Source organism: Vicugna pacos, chromosome 6, assembly GCF_048564905.1.
Source record: "Vicugna pacos chromosome 6, VicPac4, whole genome shotgun sequence".
NCBI lineage: Eukaryota > Metazoa > Chordata > Mammalia > Artiodactyla > Camelidae > Vicugna > Vicugna pacos.
The window spans coordinates 81723248-81741109 of record NC_132992.1 but is presented as its reverse complement, the minus strand read 5'-3'; the positions used below and the strand labels follow the sequence as shown (position 1 = coordinate 81741109).

The 17862-nt window shown below is 39.6% G+C and overlaps 1 long non-coding RNA gene across 1 annotated transcript; it reads right to left on the bottom strand.

Moving 5' to 3' along the window:
* Positions 1–16268: 16268 nt before the first annotated feature.
* LOC140697172 (uncharacterized) lies at positions 16269–17032 on the bottom strand. Its single transcript, XR_012074016.1, has 2 exons — positions 16979–17032; positions 16269–16565 (listed from the first exon to the last, which is right to left on the bottom strand). It is a non-coding gene; the product is annotated as an uncharacterized lncRNA (long non-coding RNA).
* Positions 17033–17862: the final 830 nt, after the last annotated feature.

The window sequence follows — 17862 nt, the reverse complement described above, 5'->3', positions numbered from 1 at the left end:
CCTTCCTCTTAGGGTTGTTACATAAGTTACTTGCAATAATGTAAAATTCAAAGCTCAGTTTCTGGCGAACAAGCTGCCCTTGGAAAATGTTAGCTAATATAATGATTGCAAATAATAATGGGGGAGGGACAATCTATCAAATTCATTTTCTTGTAGCTCAAAGATCTGGTAAAACAACTCTGTTTCCGTATTGTAATTTTAGATAGTAAGAATGTTTGGGGATAATGTATAATTTTAACCTGGAAGATTCAGTGGAATATTTTGTAATATGATAACATAGAAAATAAGAAAAGGTCAAATTTTAATTTTCTGAGTATGAGTCCAACATTGGCATAAATTATTAAGAATAACTTCTCTAAGGGTAGAATATAATATGAATTTATTCAATAGACCCATACATCTCTGTCTTTGAGGCACTCAGAAAATAGTCATTTTAACATGCTTAGGATGTCCATTTTCTCTAGGCATCCTAACTTCAGCAGAACTTCTCCTCCACATTGAAACCAAGTCCCTGCATCTGTTTTGGCATAAGCAGAATCCCATGCTTTATTCTTGCTATTTTGAATTGTGACTCATGTCTTGTTCCTTAAAACTACTGTCTCAGGGTTTGATTTGCTGCAAACTTTGCTTTTTTGGGCTGAGTGGTAGTCTTCTTTTCAGTTCTCATGAAGGACAATGTTTTATTACCTTGAAAAGTGTTCATCTCCCAGATACACAGTCCCATCCGGAGCAATTTCAGTGATGAAGAAAAGGCTGTGGTCTAATGAAATGAGCAAGCTCTCTGGAGTCAGCCAGGTCTGGGTTCCATTTCTCCTTTATTGATGTACAGTTGATTTACAAAATTATATTAGTTTCAAGTGTATAGCTCACCTGAAACTAATATATTATTTATATTAGTATTTTACAGATTATACTCCATTAGAAGTTATTACAAGCTAATAGCTAGAATTCCCTATACTATACAATACATCCTTGTTGCTATTTTATACATAATAGTTTGCATCTCTTAGTCCCTTATCCCTGTCTTTCCCCTCCCTACCCTCTCCCCACTGGTAACCAATAGTTTTGTTTTCTATATCTGAGAGCTTGTTTCTGTTTTGCTCTATACATTCATTTTATTTTTTTAGATTCCACATATAAATGATATCAGACAGTATTTGTCTTTCTTTGTCTTATTTTACTAAGCAAAATATTCTCTAGGTCCAGCCATGTTGCTGCAAATGGCAGAATTTCATTCTTTTTTTATAGCTGAGTAATATTCTGTTGTATTTTTGTCCGTTCATCTGTTGATGGGCACTTGGGTTCAGATCTGGATTCGGACCCAGATTCCACCTTGTCCAGTCTGTGTGGTCATGAGCAAGTTCCTCCTCTCTCTGAACCTAGTTCTTCACCTGTGAAGTGGGAAGATACTACATCACTACATAAATGTAAAGCTCCCAGAATACTCCTCAGTTTACAGCAAAAGTTCAACATATGTTTTCTCTTATTGTTAGGATAATTATGCCCCTGATTATTTTAATCTGGTAAATTCACTGGGATGACATTGTGCTACAATAATGTGTACAAAGTAACTAGCACCTGGCTGCAGAGTAAGTACTCAATAAATGATAGTTACCAATACTATCAGTAATTTACTCCTTGCTCATAGACATTTTAAGCGTTGCACTGAGTAAGTGTGTGAGGGAAGAGAAGGAAGGAATGAGACTAGCATGTTAGTATCACCTCTCTTAGGACTCTGAACAAGGCCAATCTCAGTTCTCTTGCAGAAGACTGATGATGGTGATAATGACAATGACAATGATGCAGGTGTTGGTAGCTGGCATTTACCAAGCATTTCTATAAGACAAAGGTGGTGCTCAGTACATTCTCTCATTTGCCCCTCCTGACAGATCTGTGAGGTGAGTACTAGTATTACCCCATACTTTAGCTTGGGTTTCCCCAGAGCTGCCCAGGGTATTAGGGGAGCCCAGCAGAAGGGCATCTAACTCAGCCTGTGGGCAGAGAGGTGGGGATCATCCTTTCCAGAGGAGGTCAGGGAAAGAGTGAGTCTTGAAAGACAGAATGGAGGAGAAGAAAGAACATGGCTGTGGAGTAAGATTCAGCTTCAAACCTCTGCCCCACCGCTGACCTGGTATGAATTATTTAACCTTTCAGCTCATGTCTAAAGAGTTCTAACACCTTTTTTATATTGTTCAGATGAGGGGAGCTGGTACAGAGATACCAACTGTAGCTGACAGCATTCACATCTTCATAAGAATAGGAGGCAGAAGTGAGCAATATGGCCACCAATGGAAGAGGTGGTGTAGCCTCTCGCAGCAAACACAGGTGCGCAGGCATCCAGTGCTTCTAGGCTAAAGCTTCTGGTGTCTAGTTGGTAGTCTCATGGGAGCCAAGCAGCAAGCAGCCATGATTTTGCTCCAACAGTCCTGTGGTTTGGCTGGGCATTACTCTGAACTACCTTCTTCCCATCTGTGAGCCTTCCCACCTAGGTTTTCTGGTCCTCCCAAAGACTGTGTTACCTCCCAGTATCTTATAACAAACTCCTTGCTGCTTAATTAGAAAAGAAGATTCTGTTTTCTGCCACTAAGAACCCAAAGAGATGCCCTCTGTCTTCCCCTAGCTCCAAATCCAATCTATCACCAAGTCCCATAAACAATCTTTTCAATGCAATTTCTTTTCTTCTTTCCCTCTGCTTCTTCTTCAGAACACTACCGTCTTCTGTCCAGATCCCAGCCACAGCCTTCTTCTGGCTCTCTTTGATCCCAGCATCACCCCACTCTAATTCACTCTCCACATTGACACCAGAGTCATCTCCCTAAGATGCCAACACGCTCATGACACTCCCCAGTGCAAGCTCCCCTCCCACACACACACTGTAGGCTTCAGCCAGATGGGATCAATTTCTATTACCAGAGTGCATTTGCTCTTTCTGCTTAGAGCACTCTTCTTTTCCATGACCAGACGAACTCTTATTCATCTTCCAGGTCTGAGGTAAAGTGTTCTCTGCTTCAAAAAGCATTTCCTGATTTCTCAAGTTCAAGTCAGGGGCTTTTGTGCTTCTGTAGCATCCCCCGAACATATTTTACTTACTCTCTAGTTATCTGAGTTCCCTCCTACACATGAAGCCCTATAAGGGTTGGAATCATGTCTGTTTAATAAGTATGCCTCCAAAATCTGGCACACAGCCTGAAACATTGTGGGCACTCAGTAAAATCAAATTAAATGAAGCATGGTGTCAAATGTCTGAGAAAGGTCCATAGTCTTAGAATTGACTATCATCCATGAGTGTTGACAATGCAGAGGCCCCTGGTGACCTCAGTAGGGGCAGTTTTGGTGGAGAAGTGGCAGCTGGAGCCAGGTCCCATGGGGGTGAGGAGGAAGTGGACACAGGAAGTCCATTGGCTTATCACATCCTTCCTCAATGTGTAACTGGCCAAGATGTTCTGATGGGGTCAGTGGGCAGGACAGGCAGTGGAACCAGGAAAGTCCTAGGTGCCTAGGATGTTTGTGTGAAAAGAAGAACACAGTTGCTTAAAGCACCAACCAGGGGCTGGATTCTCCACTAGGCACAGGAAACACAGTGTCTAGGGCCCCCAATACTTTCAGGGGCCCACAAAACTTTTAATTTCACTTTTAATATAAATAACAAAAATTGACTATAATCATAATGAATCTATACTAATGAATCCAGCCTGCATGATATTCCTCTTTAATACCAACAGTCACAAAATACAATTTTTAATATTTTAATGGAGGAAGGAGACTCCAAAGGCAAAAGGGCCTGGTGCCCATGGCAGTCATGATGCAGCCCTGAGCAACTTTGCTGACCTCACAGTCTAGTCTTGCCTCTGAGACTCATTTGTCATGAATTGGGTCACCCGTTTCTTCTCTCAGCCTCTGGTTCCCACACTGGCCCCGGTTGGCCGGAGGTGGGGCAAACGTATCCTCTGATATCTCAGGGCTTGCGGTTTGGAAAGGTCATGTCAGTGGCTCCTGACAAGGCCAAAGGGTGCTACTGTTTTTCACAATGTTCACAAAAATATTGAGTTCAGCATCTGGGCATGTCTGTTTATGTCAGTTTCTGCTCAGGGTAAGCAAATTCTGCACGTAAAGATACCATCTTCCTGAAACTGTTGAGGGAGCCAAGACCCAGCCACACAGCCAACACAGCACAGGATCCGAAATCAAGGAGTGCTGAGTCTGTGTGATGAAACAGTGACTATTGCACACGACTAGACGGATGACAAAACCCTGGGGAAAATAAAAGGGGACCCTGGGTAAATGATTACCGCCCCCCAAGGACACTAAAGGGAGCAAAGAAAACTTATCAGAAAACATTTTATCTTGCAAACTCCATTCCCAGCAAGGTAGACTTTGTTCTAAGGAGAGGACTAATTGGCTTTAGATAAATTGGGAAAGTTCTCAACTTTACGAGAATCTTAACCTTTTAATTAGGAGGTGAATTTTCTCTGCAGCCCTTGGTATACGAGATGTGGGAGAGGGGTTGACTTGTCTACAAAGACTTTTCCTTTTGGGAACCACCTGCAGCCAACACGCAATGAGACCCCAGTTTGTGGGAGATGGAGCTAAATTGTGCATGCCCCACCCATCATTCTATGGCTGTAGAGCAAATGCTCTGTCTGATCAGAGGTTCTGCCTGTAGAGTTTATCACATTAAGTCATTGATCCATCATCCTCTTAAGCTCCTTCAAGGCTTTAAATGCTGGTGGCATAAATGTGAATAAAACTCCATCTCTGCCTGGTTAGCTGGTACTTTTCTTTGTAGCCCCATCTCTTATACATTTACATGTTTACTGTCTCTCCTCCCACCCTCTACCCCATAAGACTATAATCTCCACGAGACTGGGGACTTGGCTCGTTTGTTCGCTGCTCTGAACTCGATGCCTAGAACAGTGACTAGCATTGCTAGATAAATATTTGTTGTATGATTTTTGATGGATGAATGAAAGAAATTACTTTATGATAGTTCTTAATCCTGAACAAACTGCTAAAATTAAAGTTTGTGAGCTGCATTCAAAGGAGTTTTGATTACCATTTTCCAAGAATTTCATTTTAAAAACATTTATAAAGACACGGTAAAATTAACATGGAAACACCAACACTTTTCTTTAATACAAATGATATAAACACATAACAGGGCACTACCAAACTCTACCTAAACTTTTTGTAAGTTATTCACTTTGAGGAATTTGAGCTTCACTTGAACTAGCAATTGTCTTCAATAACTTCTAAACACAGCATTTACCAGCTCAGTAATACAATTCACCTTTTAGTTGTTTGAAATTGTTCTTTCACAAAAGGCTAGAGCCCTTACTAAGGAAGATGAATCTGTTTGCAATGATTCTGCACATGTTCAAAGCCTGGTTGGCCTGTTTTGACATTTAAAAAGAAAACAGACTTGGGCTCTGAACCAAATCAAACAACTCCCCAGGAATGAGCCATATGGCTTCATAAAATAATCTGGTAGACAGAGTTCAGTCTTAAAAGTGTTGCAGGGAAATGGGGCACAAAAGGATGGCCATGTCCCAGGTCCCAGGTGAGTCCCTGGGATGCACTCCATCAAGTGAGGGTCCTTGGCTTCTCGCAGGGAAGAATTCAAGAGCAAGCCATGGTAGAGTGAAAGTATATTTATTTAGGGAGATATGCACTCCATAGACAGAGTGCAGGTCGTCTCTGAAGGCAAGACACAGAGAGACACAAGAGTCAAGTGGTGGCCCCAGACCATGGGGTTGTCTAGGAAATTGAGATTGGCCACAAGGTATGGGGGTGGTTAGTTTTTATGGGCTGGGTAATTTCATATGCTAACAAGTGGGAGGATTATTTCAACTACTTTGGGGAAGGGGCAGAGCTTCCCTGGAATTGGGTCACCACTCACTTTTTGGCCTTTTATGGCCAGCCTCAGAACTGTCATGGCACCTGTGGGAGTGCTGTTTAACATGCTAATGTGTTCAACAAGTGTATGATGAAGCTCAAGTTCTACTGGAAGTCAAGTCTTCCACCATCTTGTGCATAGTTGGGTTTTAACCAGTTTATGTCCCATCTTCAATTGCTGTGTCATTCTTTTAATGGTTGTGCCCTGCCTCCTTCCTTTCTGTCTCAAGAGCATCAGATATAGAAAGTCATATGGAATGGTTGTCTCTTGAATTCCATTATTGAAGAATCAATTCTTTGAGCCTCAAAAAGCCTCTTAATCTTTGAGTTTTATCTTATACATTTGTGAGAACTAAATACTCTAAGCCATTATGCTTTGAGCAACCAAACAAAATTATGTATTAGTGAAACAGGGGGATACATGACAACAGGCAGATTTTTAGGGGGTGGGAGTGTGTGAACTATAGATTCCTGTGCCACCCAATATCTGGCAAGTAGCAACTGTAGGCTTTTTATTTAGAAGGATGACCATCTACCTGGGGCTGAGGATGAGATGGAGTCAAGAGTGGTGGCGCTTGAAGCTAAGTTTGCATAGCAGTTTTCATAAAATAAACACAACATCCATTGTTCATGTCAAGAGCGTAAGGCAAAGTACTGATGAAAATTATACGGGAAGAATAACTAAAGCTCTCTTAAGACCCACCTTGATGCTATCTCTGGCTCCAGTCCATTGTTGCCCTGTGAGAACTGGGCCCAGTATTGTCAGAACAACAGCATTTTCTGAAGAAGCTAAAAACCCCAGCTTTTACTGGAGATGTCCTGATGGTGGTGGTGGTGGTTTAGAGAAGATAGTCAGAAAAGGTCTGTTTGATAAGATGACATTTGGGCACAGTCTTGAGGAAATTGCAAAAGAGTGAACCACAAAACAACAAAGGAAGAGGAAAAAAAATAATAATCCTTCCGCAGGAGTATGCCTGAGAGTCAGAGAGTAGCCACTGTGCCTGGAATGAGACAAGTGAGGAAAGGAGTGGACAGAGATGAGGGCAGAGAAGGGGCAACGGGGATAGAGCATGGAAGTGCAGACAGTTTAGCAAGGGCTTTGATGAGACCATGATGGGTGTAGCATGGGAAGCCACCGAAAGGCTTTGACCACAAGAGTGGACTTAAGGGAATCATAAGAAATAAAAAGAAACCATACAAGGGAGGTGGGAAGGGATAGATTTAGGAGTTTGAGATTTGCAGACATTAGCCACTATATATAAAAATAGATTAAAAAAACAAGTTTCTTCTGTATAGCACAGGGAACTATATTCAATATCTTGTAATAGCCTTTAATGAAAAAGAATATGAAAACAAATAAATGTATGTGTATGCATGACTAGGACATTATGCTGTACACCAGAAATGGACACGCTGTAACTGATTATACTTCAATTAAAAAGATACAGGAAAGAAAAAAAAGAGACCATATAATCTAATCTCATCCTGAAGGGATGGGATGGTGATGAGGGACAGTGTCGAGGTCTTGGATTCAGTCAATCAACTTTAGCCTTTTTTGGAAAGTTGACAAACTGCAAAAATAGATATTACTGGTTCTTAGCATGTGTTAGAGTATGCTAGGCTGCAGTTAAAATGTAACCCAAGTTTCAGTGGCTTAAAAAACAGAAAACTATTTTGATAGGATCTGAGCTGATGGCAGCTTTCCACCCAGCTATTTAAAAATCCAGGTTGACCGTGGCTCCGCCAACTTCAGCATGTGACATCTGGGGGTCATCCAAAACCTTGTCACATCAGTCAGCCAATAGGGAGAAAGGGCACAGAGGGGCAAGTGTGAGAAGTTTTTATGGGCCATGCTTGAAAGTGACATGTATTGCTTTAATCATATTCCACTGAAGAGAACTTAGTCACTTCTCCACCGGGGGTGTTGAGAAATGAAGTCTAGCTGTGTGCCCAGAAAGAAAGAGAGAATGCATTTTGGTAGGCATCTGGCAATATCTGTCACAATTAGTCTCTTTGGCCACCATCATCTCTTACATAAAACATACTCATGTACTGTTTTGGGGGAGAAAAGCCAAATTTTATCCAATTATTGTATCTGTCTCAAAGTCTGGGATCTCCAGGTGATGTTCAGACCACTCCTTCAGGTCCAGATATGGTTCATCAAGGTCCAGCATCCTTTGAACTAAAAGACAAATTACCTAACGTATAAAAGTGGACAGGATAACCTGTCCACAGGATAATAAAAACTCTGAAAACAGTCCTTGGTCCACAGCAATGATAGAACCCTGTTTGAGGGGCATATTGTAAAGAACCCCAACCCTTAGAAGGAAATGTCTTGATAGACTCTGGGTTCATCCTTTGCAAAGTGCTTTCTTGTCCATTGTTCTCAGTGGCCCTAGGTTCTGCCCTCCTGGAGAATATTCTTGTCCATCATCCTCATGGTCACATCCTCATGTCATAAAGAGTTTGCACACTATTCAGAGCCCCCTTTCTGCTGCTGTACAAGAGTAATTTTTCAGACACAAGCTTGTGGTTTCTGGGCAATACAGTTTGCTCAAAACCATGGTAGCCTTCTGACCTACTTGCTTCCAGTCAGTTTCATGTACTAGCAGATAAGCTCCAAATTCTCCCCTAGGTCTGTTCTAAATTCTGTTTTCCTCGCTCAACCCACCTACCTCGCCCTTGTAGAATCTATGCTGATGTCTGAAATGATAGTCTTAGGTGGCAAGGCAACACTTTTGATACTATCTTTGTCACTGGGCTGGGTCCCCCTTTTTGGTTTGTGTGTGTGTGTGTATGTGTGACCTACAAATCTTATCTTATAGTATTTGAGGTACAGAAATCATCAGTTTTACCAGCCTTTAGAAAGCCTGAATTTTGAGATTCTTTTAATTTAATTCCACCACAGCAGGCAAACTAGTCAGTTAACTTTTGCCCAAATTCATCCTTTTCTTATAATATTTGCTAAAAGCAATAAATAGCAACCAACATACACTAAGAGTCTTACGTTTTCCAACTGCTTTCCCTGGAGCTACAGACTTAACACTCTTGGTCTGCCTTCTGAGTTATCATATGATAATTTTATTAAGTTTTCTTTCCCCATGGATAACAGGGCTCTAGCTTTCCAGTCTGTGATACCCATTTTCTTCCTTCCTTCATTCTGAACACCAAGCTAATAATACGTTTTATTTTATTTTTGTATTTTTTATTTTATTTTTTTATTGAAGTATAGTCAGTTTATAATATTGTGTCAATTTCTGGTGTACAGTATAATAGTTCAGTCATACATATATGTGCATGCATTTGTTTTCCTATTCTTTTTCTTTATAGGTTACTACAAGATTCTGAAGATAGTTCCCTGTGCTCTGCAGAAGAAATTTTTAAAAATCTATTCTATATATAGTAGTTAATATTAGCAATTCTTGAATGCCCAATTTATCCCTTGCTACCCTCTTTCCTTCCAGTAATCATAGGTTTGTTTACTATGTCTGTGAATCTGTTTCTGTTTTGTAGATACATTCATTAATGTCTTCTTTTTTATTTTTATTTTTTTAAGATTCTACATATGAGTGATATATGGTATTTTTTTCTATTTCTGGCTTACTTCACTTAGAATGATGGCTCTCCAGATCCATCCATGTTGCTGCAAATGGCATTATTTTACTCTTTTTTATGATTGAGTAGTATTCCTTTGTATAAATATATCACAACTTCTTTATCTAGTCATCTGTCCGTGGACATTTAGGTTGTTTCCATGTCTTGGAAAACATTGATAAGATTTATGTCAGAAAATGTTTGCCTATGTTTTCTTCTAGGAGGTTTATAGTGTGTTGTCTTATATTTAAGTCTTTAAGCCATTCTGAGTATATTTTTGTGTATGGTGTGAGGGAATGTTCTAACTTCATTGATTTACATGCTGCTGTCCAATATCACTTGCTGAAGAGACTGTCTTTTCTCCATTGTATATTCTTGTCTCCTTTGTTGAAGATTAATTGACTATAAGTCTGTGGGTTCATTTCTGGGCTCTCTGTTCAGTTCCATGTCCATATGTCTGTTTTTGTGCCAATACCACACTGTTTTGATTACTGTAGCTCTGTAGTATTGTCTAAAGTCTGAGAGGGTTATTCTTCCAGTTTCATTCTTTTCCTTCAGTATTGCTTTGGCAATTCTGGGTCTTTTGTGATTCCATATAAATTTTAGGGTTATTTGTTCCAGTTCTGTGAAAAAAGTCCTGGATAATTTGATAGAGATCACATTAAATCTGTAGATTGCTTTGGATAGTAGGGCCGTTTTAACAATATTAATTCTTCCAATCCAAGAGCATGGGATATCTTTCAATTTCTTTAAGTCGTCTTTAAGTTCCTTAATCAATGTTTCATAATTTTCCACTAATAAGTCTTTTCCTCCTTGGTCAGATTTATTCCTAAATTTTTTTTTGATGCAATTTTAAAAGGGATTGTTTCTTTACTTTCTATTTCTGATATTTCATTGTTAATATAAAGAAATGCAACTGATTTCTATATGTTAATATTATATCTTGTTACCTTGCTGAATTCTTTTATCAGCTCTAGGAGCTTTTGTGTGGAGCTTGTAGGGTTTTCTATATATAGTGTCATGTCATCCACATGTAGTGACAGTCATACCTCTTCTCTTCCAATTTGCATCCCTTTTATTAATTTTTCTTGCTTGATTTCTATGGGTAGGACTTCCAATACTATGTTGAATAGAAATGGTGAGAGTGGGCATCCTTGTCTTATAAATTTTTAATGGAAAGGCTTTCAACTTTTCATTGTTGAGTATTATGCTGGTTGTGGGTTTGTCATAAATAGCTTTTATTATGTTGAAATATGTTCCCTCTATACTCACTTTGGTTAGAGTTTTATCATAAATGGGTGTTGAATTTTATCAAATGGTTTTTCTGCATCTATTGAAATGATCATGTTACTTTTGTCCTTTCTTTTGTTGATGTGGTGTATCACACTGATTGATTTGCATATGTTGAACCATCTTTGTGTCCCTGGGATGAATCCAACTTGATCATGGTGTATGATCTTTTTTTATGTGTTGTTGGAGTCTGTTGCTAGTATTTTGTTGAGGATTTTTGCACCTTTCATGAATGATATTGGCCTGTACTTATGTTCACCAGTAATATTGGCCTGTACCATACATTTTAAGTGTTGGCTGTGGCACTCAGGTTCATGTAATGATTTCTATATTGATTAAGGAAGATGGTAAACAAATAATCCCCTAAAATTCAGTGGCTTAAATAAAAATGCATTCCTCTCTCACGGAAGGAGTTTAGGTCAGTGGCAGCACTGGCCTGATTTCTCGGGGTCTAGGTATGATGGTGAGTTTGCTGTTTTCCACACATGGCCACCAAGTTTTTCTTATGGTCTCCTTCCCAGTTAGCCAGGAAGAGGAAAGCACATGGAGGAGTGTGAGTGGGGGTTTTAATGAGCTAGCCCTGGAGGGGTCCATATTATTTCTGTTCACATTCCATTGGTGAGAACTTAGTCACATAAAACAACTGCAAAGGAAACTGGGAAATCTACTCTAACCATGGGTCCAGGAAAGAGGAAAGAATGGATTTGAGTGGGCAGCTTGTGGTCTCTATTACACACAATAATAAAGAGTGAGGACAAATAAATTGGACTGATTCTTCCTAGAGAATATCTTAATGTCTTTGAAGTGTCATTATTACATGGTTATTAAGATTTATAGAAGGGACCAAGGGCTAAATGAAGGGATTTTCTTAAAAAATGACCTGAATTAGTTAAAACAAGTGTCTAATGGAGATAAAACTTAATTCTATTTGATCTGGTTTGCAGCAATAGAGATAGACGAGAAAATTATCTTTTGAAGGTTGATGGTTTTTCCATTTCTAGAAGTTGAGATGAGAGTTCCTTTGTTTTGGGGAAAGAAAAAACTAAGATAAGATTTAAGAACAAAAATCACATCAATTAACTTATTTTAAAGGAGAAAAGAGTGTACCATACAGCTCAAAGTGTATTTCAGAATAAAATGATAATGACTTGCTTCTGACAAAAATTAAGATTGGCCTTAAACAGAGTATACTTTTGAAGAGCTAAAAAAATGATTTTTCTCTAAGTATATAACTAGATTCAAATGGTGGCATCCCCTTTGTGGTGTTATTTATATTGAAAAACCCAGACTTTGGGAAACACGCTAACAACCATTATGATTCCTTTGCTGCCCTGAGGTCAGATTACCCACTGTGAGTGGAAGTGAGAGTTTTCATGAAAGAAAAGGGATTTTCCCACTGCCAATCATCCTGGGGGCAGGGATGAATGAATGCACTTTATTCAGAGGAGGGGGCAGACCTCTTCCTCTTACTGATGTGAATAGCTGGGAGTCAGAAGGTTAAAGAGGCTTAGATATTTGGCTGTGTTGGCTTTGAACTAGTTTTTCTCCCTTGGAATCAAGCAGGTGCTAGACAGGAATACAAAGGTTAGATTTTTGGCTTGGATCCCCCAAAGTAATTAATTTTAGTGGCACTTAGTCATATTTTGATTGGTGGTACTATTATCCCCTAAGGACCAAATAAAGATTTTGTTTACATCTTTTTCATTGTAAAATGAAACATAGATAGAGAAACCTCTATTATACAAAATTGCACTCTAATGAATTATAAAAGGCAAACATTCTTGTAGCCACCACCAGGTCAAGAAATAGAACTTTGTCAGCTACCTCAGGCGCCTTCCATGTACTAGATCCCTGTCCCCTAAAAGTAGTTACATTCCTTTTTTAAGAAAGCAATTTTCACCCATGTGCAGCCATAACTACTATAATTTCATTTTTTTTCTTTTTTTAGATTTGTCTTTTAAGGATCTTTTAATCTAGTGTTTCTCCCAATTCCCATTTTATCCCTTGTAAAGTGTTTGGTGAAGAGCATAGATTGCTTGACCTGTAGAGAGCCCCATAACATGACTGTAGTTTACATAACATCATGGTGTAATTTATCGTATTCCTGTGTATTTCCTGTAAATTGATAGTTGCATCAGATTCAGGTTGGTTGGTTTGTTTATTCACTTTTTGGGGGCATGATTAAAGCTCAGTTGTGTTCTTTCATCAGGGGACATAGACTGTCTGGTTGCTTCTCCTTTTGTGAAATTAGTTATTATTTACTGTTGAGTCTGGTAAGATGCTGGGTACATTTTGAAGGGTTTAACAAAGTGATTAGGAATGAATGCAAATATGCCTTCTAAATATCGGCATTGACTAGCAAGAATACCTAATAAAATAGAGACCTCGTTTTACAATAGTAAGTAAAAAAATTTTTTTTTCAAAAAGTAATCCAAGAATTCTAATTTTAGAAAGCTGGTGGATCATGTTAATACAAAAACTTGCATAACGTATAGGAATTCAGGATACTATATATAACGTATAGCAATAAAAAAAAAGTGCTTCCTGACTTCACATGATAGAAAGAAAATCTGCAGAAGTAAGAAAGGAAGAGTGAAAAAAATAGAACCATAGATTCAGATGACATTGCAGGCAAGTTCTCACAATTTTTCAAAAAAAAAAAAAAAAACCCCAAATAATTCCTACCGTATACAAACTGGTCTAGAAAATAGAAAAAGAGAAATGCTTCCATCTCATTTTACGCCACATGTTAATCTCTATAAATGCAGAGAAAGTATTCATAATATAATATAAATTATTAATGCTAGTATTAATTTATAATAGAAACTTAAAACAAATTTCTTTAACCTGAGAAGGGCAATCATAAAAAAAACCAAGAACAGATATTACACTTAACAGTGAAACCTGACAAGGAGATCTGTTATGCCGATTTTATTCAGCATTATTCTGCAAGTCCTAGTTGGCACAATAATGCATGAAAATCGGTAAAAATTAAAAGGACAGGCAAAGAAAAATCAAATTACCATTACTTGTAAGCAAAAATTAATATCTACGTGGGAAGCTAAAGGAATTTAAAGGCAAACATCTAGAACTAATAAGATACTTCATCAAAGTTGCTAATTACCTTATGAAAAATGAATTCATTCTTGTATGTCAGCCGCAAGCAATGAAAGGATACATTTTTAAGAACACCGTTTGCAGTAGCAGTATCAAAAATCGGACAAAATCTAGAAGTGACTTAGCAACAAGTCTAACACAGATGCCTAAGATCTTTATGGACAATGTTACAAAACCTTGTTGAAAGCTGTAAAAGAAGATTTACACAAAACAGAAACATACGCTAACTTCCTGGATGAAAAGTCATAAATATGTACAATTTCCCAACACTTGTCTGTGAAATTCAATGCAATTCCAATTAGCATCTCAACAAGGTCACCTCAGAGAACTTGATAAACTGGTCCAAAAATCCCAGTGGAAGTGTAAAGGGCCACACACACACACACACACATTTCCTGAAGAAGAAAAATTAATAAGGGGAGGAAGAATTTCCTTACTAGATATAAAGATTTATTATAAAGCTATATGATAATTAACATGGTGTGGGAATGGTATAGAAATAGGCACAAAAGCTCAATAAAAGAGGAAAGAGAGTGTAGCCACAGTCTTAGGTGCATCCTAGAATTGAGAAATATGGAGAAGTTGGCATTGCACAGTAAAGGAGGGATGGCCATTCAATTAATGTGCCAAAAGACTGGCCACCCATGTGAAAAAGTATAAAAACATTTTAACTTTTCCACACACACCACTCATTAAAATAAATTTCAGACAGAGTGCAAAGTATTAATCACACACTCCCCAACCTAAGAAGTGGCATGCTTCCCTTACCCAAATTATATGACTCTTTGTAATTGTCATCATAAAGAAATGGGGCAAAGAGTGTCCCAGACTGAAGAGCCAGCATTTGGCCCAATGCATAAAGGAGCAAGATGAAAAGGAGGAGGTTGGTGTGATGGAGGCTTGAGGACCGGGGGTAAGTGGCCACAAGTGAGATTTGGTATAATGTTAAGATCATGTCAGACCTCACAGCTCTTGTGGGCCACAGTACAAGTTTTAGAATCCAACCTAAGAGCAACAGAAGCCAAGAGAGCTTTCAGTGGGACAAGTCCTGGCCAGACTTTTTTGAAGATTCCTCTAGATGCTGTCTGAAGAATGGATGAGAAGATGCAGGGATGGACATGGAAAGACCACAATGGACGTTAGATCAGTAGTCCAGGGGCTTGAGTTATGAAGGTAGTGGTAGTATTATAAGAGAGACATTTGAGAAGGAGATACCTAAAATGGGAACAGGTCACATGAGCAAAAATGTATTTTGCTACATTTCTCATAATTCCACACAGGAAGTCTAACGCTCCAAATGAAATGAACTTTACAAAAATTGCTAAAGCAACAAAAAATGTCCTGCCTCTTTATTTTAGAGCTGAAGGTCCAAAGAAGGAGAGGGGCCTCATGTTTGGGTTGAGGAGTGGGGAGAGGAAGGAAAGAAGGCTAGAATCATTTGGAAGAGCTTTGTCCAAAAATTACACCTCCTGGTCACTCCAACCTTCTAAGACAGACATCAGAAATTCTAATAAGGGGACAAAATAGGTGAATTACTGAGAATTTAATATCACAGCAGATGATAATTCTATCATATTGCTGTCTTACAACTTCTAAGAACAGGCTTGCTGACCATTCTTGGGGTTTGGGACAAAGGTGGTATCATTCATATAAACTGAGGTCTTCACAACCTTTAGAAAAGCATTTGCTCTATGGTGAGATCTCTAGTCATCCATGAGGAAGTAAAGGGCAGAGGGAAAGAAGGTGTAAACTTCAAGTCAGGGGCAGTGGCAGTTGTGTTGGAGAGGACTGAGCAGGCATGGAGGACCGCAGCCCTGGCCACCATGGCTGAGCGGAGTGGCATCATGGCTGGACACTCACGAGAAGAGCCAGGGTGGGACAGCAACGTCGGGTACAGACTCAGGGCCTGGACCCCTCAGTATTTTCCCAGCATCGTGAAACCTCCAATGAAGGAGGGAAAGGAGCTCTAGGAATGACAAAAGCTTTCTCAAGCTGAGCGTCCTGCTGTCTCTACCCCCAGACCCACAGAGCATCATGGCTGTAAAAATTCTGGAGCCTCTTTTGAGAAGGGGGTCTTTCCTAAGAAGGGCCCTTTTTGCACATTCTGAGTTCTCCAAGGCTTCTTCCAGTCACTTTGGAGTGGCTTACCCTTATTGTCATGCAGTTATCCAGGATCACCTAGATTCAATCCGGAAGAGACTGGCCAGGGTCATCTAACCCCTACTTTAGAGATGAGACAACTGGACTTTTAGCTAAGGTCACACAGCAAGAGTCAGTATCACTGGGACGAGAATCCAGGTCTCCTGCCTCTCACTCCACAGCTACAACACGACACGCTTTCCACTTCAGTAAGGTAACTTGACCCAGAGACACAATCCATGTATAACCTCCCGCTATTAAATGTTAACTGCTTCTTGGTTTGCGTTCAGTGTATGGAGTCACATCACGAATGTACAAGAGGAGACATTCAGCAGGATGAATTCTTTGCTTTTGGTCTCCCTGCTGTTCTCTCGTGTATTCCTCCAGCTCTCAATGGGGAATTTCAGTTTCAAGGAGCAGGTGAAATAACCGTGCAGAGCCATTACATCACGTACAACCACTGGCGGAGAAACAGCCACGGAATACACGATGCCTCTGGCAGGCTAACAGCTTGTTTTCGAAAAGGCTGATTTCTAGAAAAAGGGGAAACAACTTACTTTTGTTGTTTTTGATTGAAAAAGAAGGCAAATTTAAAATGCATCAGTGTGTGTCCTAATATATTCGTGTCTCTGGTCATTTCTGGCAAAAACATCTATGTGTCGCCAGTTGTTTACACATAGGCTTGTAGTAGTGTTTCCCAAAATGACTCTCAAGGAATTGGGGCCTTTGAGATATTTCATGAGGACATGCAGGGGAGCTGAAATCTATGTCTTCCTCTTAGAGGGCCACCAGGCTCATTTAACAAATGAAAGGCTTTGGAAGTCCTTTCATTTAGTCCTTTTATCAAAATTCTGTGACCCTGAAGCCCTAGTAAAATTTTTCACCTAGCATCCTTAGAACTCAAGTTCCACAGAATGCCCTTTGAGAAGTGTTGGTTCATAATTACCCGTGGGAGCCTAGCATCCTTGAGGGGCATTTTTGGTCTCACTGACTCTCTGTGGAGCCTCATACGTGTAGCTCTAGCTGTGAGTCCATTACCAAGGTGATCTCCTGACTTCAGCAGGTTCTGTTCTGTCACAATGCAATGGCATCGTTCAATTTCTTTTTGCAACTCTTGAATGTCTAAATTACTCTCGATGAATAGACAGAATATTAGCTATTATCACGTTGAGACCTAGATCTTGGGAGAGACAGTCTTGACCACCCAGCACCTGCTTTCATACCGACTGCATCACCTGGACGGAAACCTTAGCCCTTACTCTGGGTCAACAAGATGTCCTTACCCCAAGCACTGGGAGTTCAGTCATGGAAGATCCGGAGGCTTACAGAAGGCTACTTTGTGCTTTCTCTTTTCCTATCCCTCTTCTTTGTATTCTCTTCCCCAGTCCCTCAAAGGCCGTCTAATTTCTTTCCTTGTTGTATGCATGCTTTGTTTTGAGCATGCCCTTGGGAGGACTCAACTTTTAACCCAAGCATTAAATACTTGTACGTATTTCTATCAAACTAATGGACTCTTCCTCCAAGAAGAATTCTGATTACGCTTTCCCATCTCACTATTACTGAAATGATATATATATAAAAAAGGAAGATTAGTTCTTGCTCAATGAATGTAAGTTCCCCTCCCGTTCCCCATTCTTGTTCATCTGGAAATGCCGTAATCAACCCTGGCTGCACATTACAACCACGTGAGGAGCTTTTAAAACACAGACATCTGGGTTCCCACTTTCAGAGATTCTGATTTGAAAGGTGGAGTCCACGCAGGCATCAATTTTTTAAGCACTGAGGCAATTCAATTGTACACATCAGGGCAGAGTTTCACTGATTTAGAAC